Source organism: Cervus canadensis, chromosome 5 (genome assembly GCF_019320065.1).
Source record: "Cervus canadensis isolate Bull #8, Minnesota chromosome 5, ASM1932006v1, whole genome shotgun sequence".
Taxonomy (NCBI): domain Eukaryota; kingdom Metazoa; phylum Chordata; class Mammalia; order Artiodactyla; family Cervidae; genus Cervus; species Cervus canadensis.
The window spans coordinates 7,253,568-7,266,549 of record NC_057390.1 but is presented as its reverse complement, the minus strand read 5'-3'; the positions used below and the strand labels follow the sequence as shown (position 1 = coordinate 7,266,549).

At 42.2% G+C, this 12,982-nt stretch overlaps 1 long non-coding RNA gene across 1 annotated transcript; it reads right to left on the bottom strand.

Annotated features, from left to right (window-relative positions):
• Positions 1-2,451: 2,451 nt before the first annotated feature.
• Positions 2,452-12,909, bottom strand: LOC122441448. Its single transcript, XR_006269357.1, has 4 exons — positions 12,111-12,909; positions 10,000-10,196; positions 3,572-3,637; positions 2,452-3,329 (listed from the first exon to the last, which is right to left on the bottom strand). It is a non-coding gene; the product is annotated as an uncharacterized LOC122441448 (long non-coding RNA).
• Positions 12,910-12,982: the final 73 nt, after the last annotated feature.

Sequence of the window (12,982 nt, the reverse complement as noted above, 5' to 3'; positions counted from 1 at the left end):
TGTGTGCCCATGCCTGTGGTGAACACTGAGTCTATTTCATGTGGATACGATGATCACAGTGAACCTGCCAAGGCACAAGCATGGTATCTCAGGTTCAATCCCTTGGGAGACCTTGATTGTCAGAAATGTAAACGGAGGTGAATAATAGTAACTAATATTAATGAGCATCTGCTCTGTGGCAGATACCATCCTAAGCATATTAGATGCCTTGAGTACAAATAAGCCTTCAGTTGGTAGACTATGAAATAATCTGTTTCTTGGGCAGGAAGTTCAGCATCTAAAGTCCTTCTGGGTGGCAGTTAAAGATCCTCCTGGTGGCATACAGAAGGCCAGACGTAAGTATGGGGAGCTCTGCATGGGGTCCTCCTGACTTCCTGGAAATAATATCCCACTTAGAGTCTGCTGTCTCTGAGAGAAATTATGGCAAAAACTATTTTTAAATTAATTTCTCAATCTAAAACAGTTTTTAAATCCATCTTTTAAAATCTTGAGGATACAAAGATCATAAGCATTCCAAGGTAGTGTGGTAAACTCCTCCCTTGTTTTTTACAAATTAAATAAAACCTGACAACCAAAGGATAGATGACCATAAACAATGGAAGACTTTGCCTGTTTTGATTCAATGTCTTTTTATTTACTTAACTGTGTTTTTTTTTTAACCAGTAAACACACTACAACTTAACAGAAATCCCAAGTCATGTTTAATTTGTGAGAGATAAGGAGCAAAACATTTTTTCTACGGTCATAATTTCCAATCTTGATATTGCAATAGTCTTAATTATTTCAACATATCTACTGAAGCTAGCTAAACATTCTACCAAAAAAAATTAATTCTGGTTTACTTTATTCTTAAAAAAAAAAATACAGGGATGACAATGCTCAACATCCAAAAGTGCTGAACAAATGTGTAAATAAATAAAGAAATCAAACTTCCAGAAACAGAAGTGGTTTTGTGGAGATTTGAGGGTAAATTCTTTTTTGTCTTGGAATACTATGTTATAGATCCACAATCTTTGTCTGCCGTTCCAACATTAAAAATTTCTGAAAACCAAAAGCTTTCAGCAAACCAAACCTGATTGGCATGAGGATGCATATAAACTATAGTATGAATTCTTATACATTTGATTGCACAAGCACAAACGCATTTGATTACAGTGCTCACCAGGTTCCACAGGGGTGTGGTGGTGAGGGTGTTAGGTAATGTACAGTACACACATAGTGCTACTTTTTCAAAATACCCCAAATTCTGAGTTCTAAACACACCTGGCCCTAAAGGTTATGTATAAAGGTTTGTGGTCCCAAGTCCTAGACACAGACAGTAGACTGAGTGATGACCCTAAAATCAATTGTTTCCCTTTGATCACTATTTAAACAGATTTTTACTGCCCATGAACCATCACCACAGGTCTCTGTGACCCTAATGACCTCTTTAAGTCTCTTTTGTGTTGTGGTTCTTGGGTCTTGTATGTCATGCTCCCTGCTTCCTCCCCCATCCAACAATGTGACAATAGGACCACAGCCTGTAATTTCACGAGATTATCTTTACAAGCCTTCTCATCCTGCACATAGTATAGGAACAACAAATAAACTTTGGGGGGGGGGGGATGATAGAGGTTCTGTCTTTGTTTACAGCTACATCCCTAACCCTAGCACAACGCCCTATGTAGGTTCTCAGTAGGTAGCTCAGCTGGTAAAGAATCTGCCTGCAATGCAGCAGACCCTGGTTCGATTCCTGGGTCGGGAAGATTCGTTGGAGAAGGGACAGGCTACCCACTCCAGTATTCTTGGGCTTCCCTGGTAGCTCAGCTGGTCAAGAATCCGACTGCAATGTGGGATACTTGGGTTCAATCCCGGGGTTGGGAAGATCCCCTGAAGAAGGGAATGGCTACCCACTCCAGTATTCTGGCCTGGAGAATTCCAGGGACTGTATAGTCTATGGGATCACAAAGAGTCGGACAGGACTGAGCGACTTTCACTTTCACAGTAAAAACTTGGCTGACCAAATAGCCATCTGAATTGAATTAAATTGGGTTGAACAGTGCCATCTGCTGGCCGCAGGTAAAGTTTGCCTTCCACCATACACTAAGGTCCATCGGGAGTTTTATCACACAAATACTGCAGTGCAAGGATTTGCTGTTTTCAGAGTTTGATGCTGACCAGCCTTAACTAAGATGGTGCCATCCCAGTACTAAGGCTCTGATAAATAGCTTACGTTGAATGTAAGTGAATCAGGATCCATCCACAGGCTCATTTACTCATTCATGTGGGCAGTTTACATGCCACTGAATTGAGAGCTACTTACACAAGGAACTCACACAAAAGGATTATATTACACAACTATCTTCCACTTTGAAAAAGGGTCTGATGCCCAGCTCCAAGTTCAGTTCCCCAAAGAACTCCATTAGTGTGCTGAAGGGCATTAACTCTTGAAAGCGGAAAAAAACTTGGAACTTATTTTTTTAAACCTGCTTTCGATTAAAATCAACACAGACACACACACACACACACACACACACACACACACACATATCACTTCAGAAACAAAACTGGGGACCAAAGGGGAAATTTTTTGATATATGAAAGTAGAAATGAAAAAAATGTAACTTATAGGAATGTGGGTATTATATAACAAATATAAATTTAATGATGGCAATTTTGATTTTAACTTACTCATCCCTTTGTTTCCTTGTATTTCTTTCTGAAGGAATACATTATACTCCCTATACCAGAAATCTTGCGAATGAGAAGATTCCCCTCTCTGGTCCCTAGGCTATGAAAGTGCTTTGCGTGAATCTTGCATACATGTTTTGAGTCTTAACTTAGAGAAAGACGTTTTTATTTATCCTTGCCTCTGGGGTATGTTGCCTTCCCATTAAAAACCTTTGTCACTGGGTCATTCTTTACCTATCAAGATGAAGATGGACTTTTAAAATTTCCATTCCAAAGACTTTTCCAAGAAGAGACTTATAGAAGGCTCAGATGAGTCCAGGGTCTGTGAGCCACTTCAAGTCGACTCACAGAGGAACGACAATCCAATTCAGGAGTGAGTGGGAGGGTGGGGAGACACATTCCTGTTACCTTTGTGTCCCCAGGCCTCTGTTGGGGAAACAGCTGGTGTTGCATTGATGTGAACACAGTCAGAACTGCCGCAGGTACTTCAGCCTTCTCTTCATGTCCTGCTCAGCCAAGTCCCTGTTTAAGTCCTGTTTAATTTGACCATACATGTGCTAAGGGATACAGCTGGCTTCCCATGCGGCCCAGTGGTAAAAGTATCTATCTGTCTGTCAGTGCAGAAGACACGGGTTAGATCCTTGGGTCAGGAAGATCCCCTGGAAGAGGAAACAACAGCCCACTCCAGTATTCTTGCCTGGAGAATCACATGGACAGAGGAGCCTGGCGGGCTACAGTCCACGGGGTCGCCATGGACTGAGTTAGACATGACTGAGCAACTGGCATGCACGCAAAAGGGATACAGTTAGAACCTACCAGGATACTCAAATAGCACAAAAGCTAAATAACAACGACAGCAGCAACAAAATAGTAACACCTCGGGCACACACAGAGCACTCACTTTGTCCTGGGCACTATTCTAGGAGCCTGGGGCTTATTGATCCACTAACCTCCATGGACTTAGGACCTGTGGAAGAGGTAATTAAGGTTAAACGAGATCATAAGGAAGGGGCCCTAATGTCATCCCAGAACAGGGAAATAAAGTCAGGAGTGAGATGCTCTGGGCACATCTCAGCTCAGTATCAGTTGACAAATAAATAACACAATGTGACAAAATCAGTAAGACTTCCATTTCCATCTTGAAATTTAGAAAGCTGGAAAGAGCACTCAGCCACCTTTCCTGCAAGTGAAAGGTGAGGCAAACCGGCCCGCACCTTAAACAGAAGGCAGCACTCGGGCAGTGCTCCCCACCTTCGGCGCCACGGGCGTCGGACACTGGATGATTCTGTTGTGGGAGCTGGGTGCCGCCCTGTGAGTCGCAGGACATTCAGCAGCACCCGTAGTCTCTACTCACTGGATGTCAGTAGCACAGCCCGAATCCCAGCATGCCCCAGGCAGCGCCAAATATCCCTAGGAGGCAGAGTCACCCTCAGGTGAGAAGCACTGCGCTAGAGAAAGGAGGTCCCATGGCGCGATGGGGGTCACCATGGCAACGAGAAACCACCCCCACACTACTCTGGACCCGAGTAACACACACCCTCACACTGAACGGCTGGCCGAAGGAAAAGTGTGTGTGTGCGTGCCTGTGCGTGTGTGTGTGTGTGTGTGTGTGTGTGTGTGTGTGTGTGTGTAGTAGTAATAGCATAACTTCACTACCTGCTGTCCCATACAGCATGCCAAACTTTCAACAAAATATCACAGGACGTGTAAAAAGCAAGAAAAACCAGCTTGAGCTCTATTTCCAGAATGGTAGCTTGGGCGCTCCACAGATCCATTCCCCAGTGAAACAAATGTAACCCGTGAAATCTATTTCAAACATCTGAACATTTAAAGCCTAAGGAAATTGTCCTAAAGGCAAATAGAACATTAGTCAAAATAAAGACTACTTAGATTTTTATAAGAACACCAAGTGTCCTTGACATTTTAGCCATGACCCACTCTCTCCTTATTTCACAAAATACACAAAAAATAATAATTCACAACAGACTACTGGCCTAAATGTAAGAACTAAAACCATATAACTCTTAGAAGTAAACGTGGGTATAAATATTCATGACCATGAATTAGGCAATGATTTCTTATATAACCCAGGAAAAGCACAAGCAATACAAAAATTAGATAAATGGGACAACAATGAAATGAACTTTTGTTCATCAGTGGAAACTACCAAGTAAGTGAAAAGATAACCTGCAGGGTGGGGGAAATATTTGCAAATTATATATCTGATAAAGGACTTGTATCTAGAATATACAAAGAACCGTAACAACTCAATAATAAAAAGATAAACAGTTTAGAAATGGGCAAAGTGTCTGAACAGACATTTCTTCAGAGAAGACATGCAAATAACCCAAAAGCACATGAAAAGATGACCACCAAATGCTACACAAAATCCTACACTCTTCCCATCAAGAAAATGTAAATCCACCATCATTGGAAAGTAAATGTTGAAGAGGATGTGGAAAAATTAGGGCCCTCATATACTCACAGGGACGGGGGAGCCTGGTGGGCTGCCGTCTATGGGGTCGCACAGGGTTGGACACGACTGACGCGACTTAGCAGCAGCAGCAGCAGCAGCATACACTGCCAGTGGGAATATAAAATGGTGCAAGCACTCTAGAAGATAGTTTGACAGTTCATCTAATGTTTAAACATAGAATTACCAAATGATCCAGAAGCCCCACTTTGAAAAGAAAACATGTATTTATACAAAAACCTGTACACAAACGTCCATAGCAGAATGAGTCATAATATCCAAAAACTGGAAACAACTCAAATGTCCATCAAAACTACCAGTTTGGTAGCATGCAAATTATATCTTAATAATAAATCCCATGTACAGAAGGCGCCTGGTGGGCTACAGTCCAGACACGAGTTAGCCACTAAACAACGATATTGTTTTGGAAAAAAAAGAACAAAAAAAATGCAGGCTGAAGAGACAAAGCAATCATCACAATTAAACACAGATATGACATAGATGCTGAAACTATACCCCAATGGGATTAAAATAATTTTGATAAAGATGTTAAAAATTATATTGGAAAAGACAATGTGTAAGATAAGATAGGCATCTTTAGCAGAGAGGTATAAACTATAAGTAAAATATCAAATGCAAATTCTAGACGTCAAAACACAGTAACAAAGGTGGAGAATGTCTTTGACAATTTCACCAGCAGGCTAAAGACAGCCAAGGGACAAACCAGTGAACTTGAAGACAAATCAACAGAAATTATCCTAGCTAAAATTAAAAAAAAAAAAGTGAAAGAAAAAAATAAACAGAACACATCATTCAAGGTCTAATGGGCAATAGCTTTAGATCATGTTATCGTATCACTGAAGTCCCAGAAGTACAAGACAGAAAATGGGGCAGAAGAAATATTTGAAGAAATAATGGCTGAAAGTGTTCCTAAATTAGAGACACATCAAAGAACAGATCAAAGAAACTCAGTGCAAATAAAGCAGGATTAAAACCAAGACAGAAAAAACATACAAGTAGGCCGATCATATTCAAACTGCTGAGTATCAAAGAAAAAGATAAAATCTTAAGAGGCTGCCAGAGAAGAAAAAGTGGGCTACCCTGGTAGCTCAGCTGGTAATGGATCCACTGCAATGCAGGAGACCCCGGTTCAATTCCTGGGTCAGGAAGTTCCCCTGGAGAAGGGAGAGGCTACCCACTCCAGTATTCTTGGGCTTCCCTGGTGGCTCAGCTGGTAAAGAATCCACTTGCAATCAGGGAAACCTGGGTTCGATCCTGGGTTGGAAAGATCCCCTGGAGGAGGGCATGGCAACCCACTCCAGTATTCTTGCCTGGAGAATCCCCATGGACAGAGGAGTCTGGCGGGCTAGTCTATGGGGTCTCAAAGAGTCAGACATGACTGAGTGGCTAAGCACAGCCCAGAGAAGAAAAAGACACAGATAGGACACAGCAGACACATCATCAGAGAACATACAGATATGAATACAATAGAGTGATATCTTTTAAGGACTGACTGTATTAAAAACCCACATTTCATCTCAAATAAAAGTGAAGGGAAAATCAAGCCTAGCCATACTATAAAAACAGGGGGAATTCATTGCCAGCACAGAAGATAAGAAATGTTAAAGGCTTCAGGAAGAAGGGATGTGATACAGATCAGAGACTTGGTTCTAAACGAAGAAGATAAAATTGCTCTAACTGTAGTTTCCTACAGTGGAAGCATTTATTACTGATTTAGATCTTTCTTGTTTCTGACACATGCACTCAAAGCTGTAAATTCCCCTCTAAGTGCATGTTTGTTGCATCTGACAACTTTGACAAGTTCTATTTTCATTTTCATTTAGTTGAAAATGCTTCTTTATCTTGAGACTTCACCCTTGACCATGTGTTATTTAGAACTGTGCTGTTAACCTCAAGATATTTCTGAGTGTTCCAGTTACTTTCCATTATCAAGTTTTAGTTTAATTCCATTGGGGGTACCCAGCATACTTTATATTGTTTCTCTTTTTTTGAGATCGTTAATGCCTATTTTATGGCCCAGACTGTGGTCAATGTGATCTTGATATGAACGGCTATCCTGCTGATCTACCTGAATTCTAGATCCAGTGGAATGTGACGCTGTTCTTTGGCTTTCTGCATTTGTGAATATATGTCTTATGTGTGTGTGTGTGGGGGGGGGGGGGTTGGTATTTATCCTGCTTGCTGTTCTGAGTTTCATGTGCCTGTGTGTACAGTTGCCTGTCATTAACTTTGGAAAATGTGAGGCTATTTTTACTTTAATTGTTCTCTCTCCCTTCTTCTAGATATGATCTCAGGTGGCCTAGACCTACAATAGCTTGGAGTGGGGCTTGGGTTCCCAGCCAGAGATTGAGGTTGTGTCGGGGCAGTGCAAGCACCAGATTCTCGCCACTAGACCAGCAGTAAGTGCCAAGGTCTTTGGTGCTTCAGCTTTGCAGAAAAGAATTTCCATAAAGACGGAAAGCAGTGAAGCAAGTAAAGTATTTATTAGGAGGAAAATGAGAACAATACATGTAGACAGACACACGGGCAGACTCAGAGGGAGAGTCCCTGAGCTGTGCCTTCGTGGTAGTTTGAATTAATTTTATGGGGCATTTCTTCCAGTTTCCTTTGGCCAACCATTCTGATTTGCCTGGGAGTTCACAGTCCATATTGTGCTTCCCTGGTAGCTCAGTTGGAAAGAATCTGTCTACAGTGTAGGAGACCCAGGTTCGATCCCTGGGTGTGGAAGATCCCCTGGAGAAGGAAATGGCAACCCACTCCAGTATTCTTGCCTGGAAAATCCCATGGACAGAGAAGCATGGCAGGCTACAGTCCATGGGGTCACCAAGGGTCGGACACGACTTAGCGACTAAACCACCACCACAGTCCATATTTGGTATATCTTAGGATCTTTCCATATGTACACACACATCTCTCAGCCAAGATGGATCCTACTGAAAAGGTCTATAGGTAGAACATCCCTTGACATGACTCCCCTTTGGCTTCCAAGAAGCCTTTTCTGTGTGTGTATGGTCGGGAAGGTCTCCTGACTTTGGGAACGAGAAATATGTCATCTGTGCAGGGTTCAGCCTCCTTCCTTAATTGCCTGCTATTCCTGTCTTGGAGTTTTGGTCAATAGAGAATGAATCTCCAGTTGTTTTACCCTGGAGGCGGGGGTGTCCATCTGCCTCCTGCCTTAGTATCCCAATTTTGTATATATGTTTTGAAATTGACTGACAGTTCTTCAACATTCTGATTAATTTCCCCCCCCCCCTTTTTTTTTTGTCTTTGCTTTCCAGTATGGGAATCTTCTATTGACTTAATTTCAATCTCAATGATTTTTTCCTTGGTTGAGTCCAATCCACTGATGAGCCCATCAAAAGCAATCTTAATTTCTATCACAATGGTCTTGCTTTCTATCATTTCCTTCTGATTCATTCTCAGATATTTTGTATCTGCTTATATTACCTATCTGTCCTTATATCTTGTCTACTTTCCATGAGAGCTCTTAACAGTAATCACAGTTATTTTGAATTCCCTGTTTGACAATTACAAGATTTTTGTCATATCTGACTCTGGTTCTGATGCCTGCTTTGTCTCTTGAAACTATTTTTCTTCTAATAAAATCATAATTGTTTTCCTGAAAGTTGAATGTATGTATTAGGTACTAAAAACTCAGGTACTGGGGCTTTTAGCATAAGGCTTTATGTGAATATGCGTTGGAGCTAGGTTGTGTTTAATATTTTCATAACTGTAGGTGCCAGAGACTTCAGTTTCCTCTTTTTCCCTTTTTTCCCCCCCATCCCTGTTGCCTTTGAACTTCCCTAGAAACTTGTTTTAAAATAGGGTCTCTGTCTTACATCTTTCTCAGCTGTAGTTTACTGTTACTATAGCAAAGCCCTGTTTATATTTTCATAAGGTGGGGGTACTTTTATAAGCTTATGATTAAATCTCCGTTTCAGTGAGCTTGAGTCCTTGGACGGTGACTTCCAGAAGCATTACTTAGCTTTCTCCCTGCCTCCCATTATGTGAGACCAAAAGACAGACAGGGTGCTGGAGTGGTCTGATTATCCTTTTCCCAGGTACCTGGTGGCTCAGACAGTAAAGGATCAGCCTGAAATGCAGGAGACCCAGATTCGATCCCTGGAGGAGGGCGTGGCAACCCACTCCAGTATTCCTGCCTGAAGAATCCCATGGAAAGAGGAGCCTGGAGGGCCACAGTCCATGGGGTCGCAAAGAGTCAGCCATGACTGAGCACACGCTACTGTGGACTTAAAAAGTTACTGGTTTTCACTTTGTCATCTTTCTTTCCCTTATTTTTCAGTGTGGAAGCTGCAACCGCCAAGCTCTTTACACACTGGAACTGAAACCAGCGTTCTCTAAAATCTTTATATGAATGGAATTATATAGCATATCCTCTTCATTTGGCTTCCGCAGTCAGCATAACTATTTTGAGATTCATTGATGATGTAGCATGAATTCATAGTTCATTTTTATTGCTAAGTAGTAATACCACAACTTGTTCACTAATTCACTTGACAGATATCTGGCTTGTGTTCAGTCTAGGGCTATTGCAAATAAAGCTTGTAGCAATAGTTGTGTTCAAAATCTTGTTTGGCTATATGCTCCTTTATCTCTTGGGTAAATACCTCATATGCTGGGTCATATGGTAGGTGTATGTTTAACTTTTTAAGATATTTTCAATCTCTTTTCCAAATTGGTTGTGGCATCACACTTTCCCACTAAAATTATTGTTCCATGTCCCACCACCTCTTGGTATATTCTTTTCATCTGGAGACATTCAAATGATGAACAGTTGGATCCCAATGCAGCATGCTATAAATGAGAATGCTTACCTTAATAATATTCAGTCTTCCAGTTCATGATCATGGTATACATCTCTCCATTTAATTATACACTTTTTCATACCTCTCAGCAACGTTTTGTAGTTTCAGTGTACAGGTTTTTGTTGTCTTTAATTTAATCTTATCCCATTTAAAAATTAAGTTAGCTTACTACAGTTTCACAGATGCCAGCAGAAGATATGAGACACCTGCATCAGAAACAAAAGACTTTATTACTCATAATACAATGAGCAGCATAAACATTAGCATGTTTGTATCTGTTTCTCTTGCCTCCACATCCCACAAAAGTGATGTCCATATTGATGCTGCACATCTAGTGGATTTTCATTTCAAGTGAGAACACTGGGCTTAGAGTATCTATCATTTTTATAATCTGTAAGTAAGCTTTATCTTTAACCAGTGGGGATATGCAACATCTTTCAAAGCTGTGGCATAAATAGGAACAGTTACAGGTTTACCATTTGGCCTACCCCTAAGTAGTACAGGCATCAACAGGTCCAAAGAAAACGGGATGTCTCTTTGCACATTTGTTGGTCAAATGTATCCCCATTTCACATTTCCTGTTTACAAAATGATTTTTAAACTCCAATTTCTAATGGCTTTCTGTAGCATTTGTTGCTGTTGTTTAGTCACTAAGTCATGTCTGACTCTGCACCCACCGGGCACCTCTGTCCCTAGCAATTCCCAGACAAGAACACTGGAGTGGGTTGCCACTGCATTCTGCTTTGTGGCATATGGGAACAAAACTATAATTTGTATATTGATCTTGTATTCTGCAACCTCGTTAACCTTACTTTATGAGTTCTAGTAAATTTTTTCTGTAACTTCCTTAATGTTTTCTACATAGATGACCATGTGGTTTATGAATACAGTTTTATATCTTTCTACCAACTACAGATGTCTTTTATATCTTGTGCTTACCTACTGCATTCAGCTGGGAAACATGAAAATCACTGGGAAGCTACCGAGCAGTGCCTGTGGAAATGGCCAGGAAATTACTTGCTGGGGCACCTGGGAGGTTCTCCTGGAAACCAGCTGGGATGCCCAGGGAATGTGCTGCGTGTCACAGAACCTTGCTAGGGGCTAGGGACCACTAGATGTCTAACAAGTCAGCCACACACCGCAGGAACAAGAAGAGAGAAAAGCACTTCAGTGTGTCAGAGAAGCTCCTTCCCCATGCAGTGTCCCTCAGCATCATCTACAGACATAGTTTCACATCGTGCCAGCTAGCAAAGATGTGTCTACAGAGTCCAGCACCAAGATCACACAACAGAGCAACGATGCATGTATTTGGAGCTGATACCAATAAACTGATCACCGGTACAGTCCGTTCTTTGGCTACCTGGCTTCCAAATGCATCCTTCTGTTCACATTTCAATTTTCGTAAAACACCACCACAAAGGGAAAACGTCGCAACAGTCATTGTACCCATTCTACTCCTCAAATTCAGTCTTACTGAATTTTCTGTTACCTAAAGACTAAATTAAGCTAAATTTACTAAAATTATTAATTAATTTAAAAACTTACTAAAATTAAACTTCAAGGACCTGTAAAATTATATTTGGAAGAAGAAGACAGAAGAAAATAGTGAGCATGTGCCAACACCCACATGCATAACAGAAAATAGGCAAAACCTCAACAGTCCTTACCCTGGAAATGGCCCCAAAGTCATAGCTGGTTTCTGTGGCTTCCCTCTTTATTTTACTACCTATTTCTTCCTTTTTTTTTTTTTTTTTTTTTAAGACTAAGGCTCTTTATCTAAAAAAGGAAACCTTTGTAGAGATTTATTTCAGAAATAGCAGTAACGTTAATGACCTAATTCAAACTGAGGACAGCATGAAAATTAACATATAAACTCTTCATGTCTTTAAAAGAAGTCTGCAACTTCTCCTTTAATCACCTTATTACTGAAAACACCTATTACGGGAATAACAAGAGACACTGATTTCTTAAATGAGATTTTTTTGTCTGGGGGTTTTTGTTTTTTGTGTGTGGTTTGTTTTTTTTTTTTTTTTTTGGTTTGTTTGTTTTATTGCTTTTTTCGGCCTATTTCTTCTTTCCCTTGCCCTCAGCCTAAACATCAGCTGATCAGGGGTCTTTACCTCACGCAAGGATGAACGTCTTTCTTCAGGAGTCCAGGAATTGATTCTTCCACAGTTCTACATTCTTTTGTTTCCTTGTTTTTGGAACGTTCCACGCAGAGTCCTTCCTCACTCCACTGGAAACGATCACCCAATCTGCCCTCGGTACTCCGGCTCCATCACTTCAGCCGGGAGAAGGTCCCCTTGGGTTTCCTGACGGTTTGGTGGCTTCGGGAGGCCCAACCATCCAGCTGATGGTCTCACTGTCGAACACAGCGGAACCTCTGCCCCACCCCTCGTGGAAGGTCAGCCCTCCTGGGATAAAAACCCTCCAAACCAGGAGGCTCCAAGTTGCCAAGACAGACGGCAGCGAATGTGCTACAAGTGAGCCGCCCTCGCAGGTCCCAGAAAAAGCGCTGGGGCGATGTTTGTATTAATATATAGACTCCTCACCCCTCCAGGAGGCTGGTCCACACTGGGTCCTCCTGTGTTTCAAGTGGGAAAAACGAAGCTGGGAGGGGCCGAAGGTTCTTTCTCCAGGTCAGTCACCGACAACTAGGCACGCCCACTCTGAGTCTCTTCCCGCCAAAGCCGGGGATCCCCTGGGACACCCCGTCACTTCTGAGCTAAAGGCTCATCATCGCAATTCCCTCCAGCCAGGCAATGGCAGGGCGAGGCGGGCTCTTTATCCCCAGGGTGCGTAGAGCATCATCACCACCATCACAAAGCTGCCGCGCGTCCAGCACGGACGCCAGTTCTCTGGGCGGGTCGCGAGCCCGCGGGGCCGCGCGGAGCCCACCTCCCTGCGCCTGCGTCAGAAGCTCCGCCCCTGAAAGAAGGTGAGAGGCGCGCGGCTCTGCGCGGGCGCAGCCGCTCGCTTCCGCCGGGGGCGG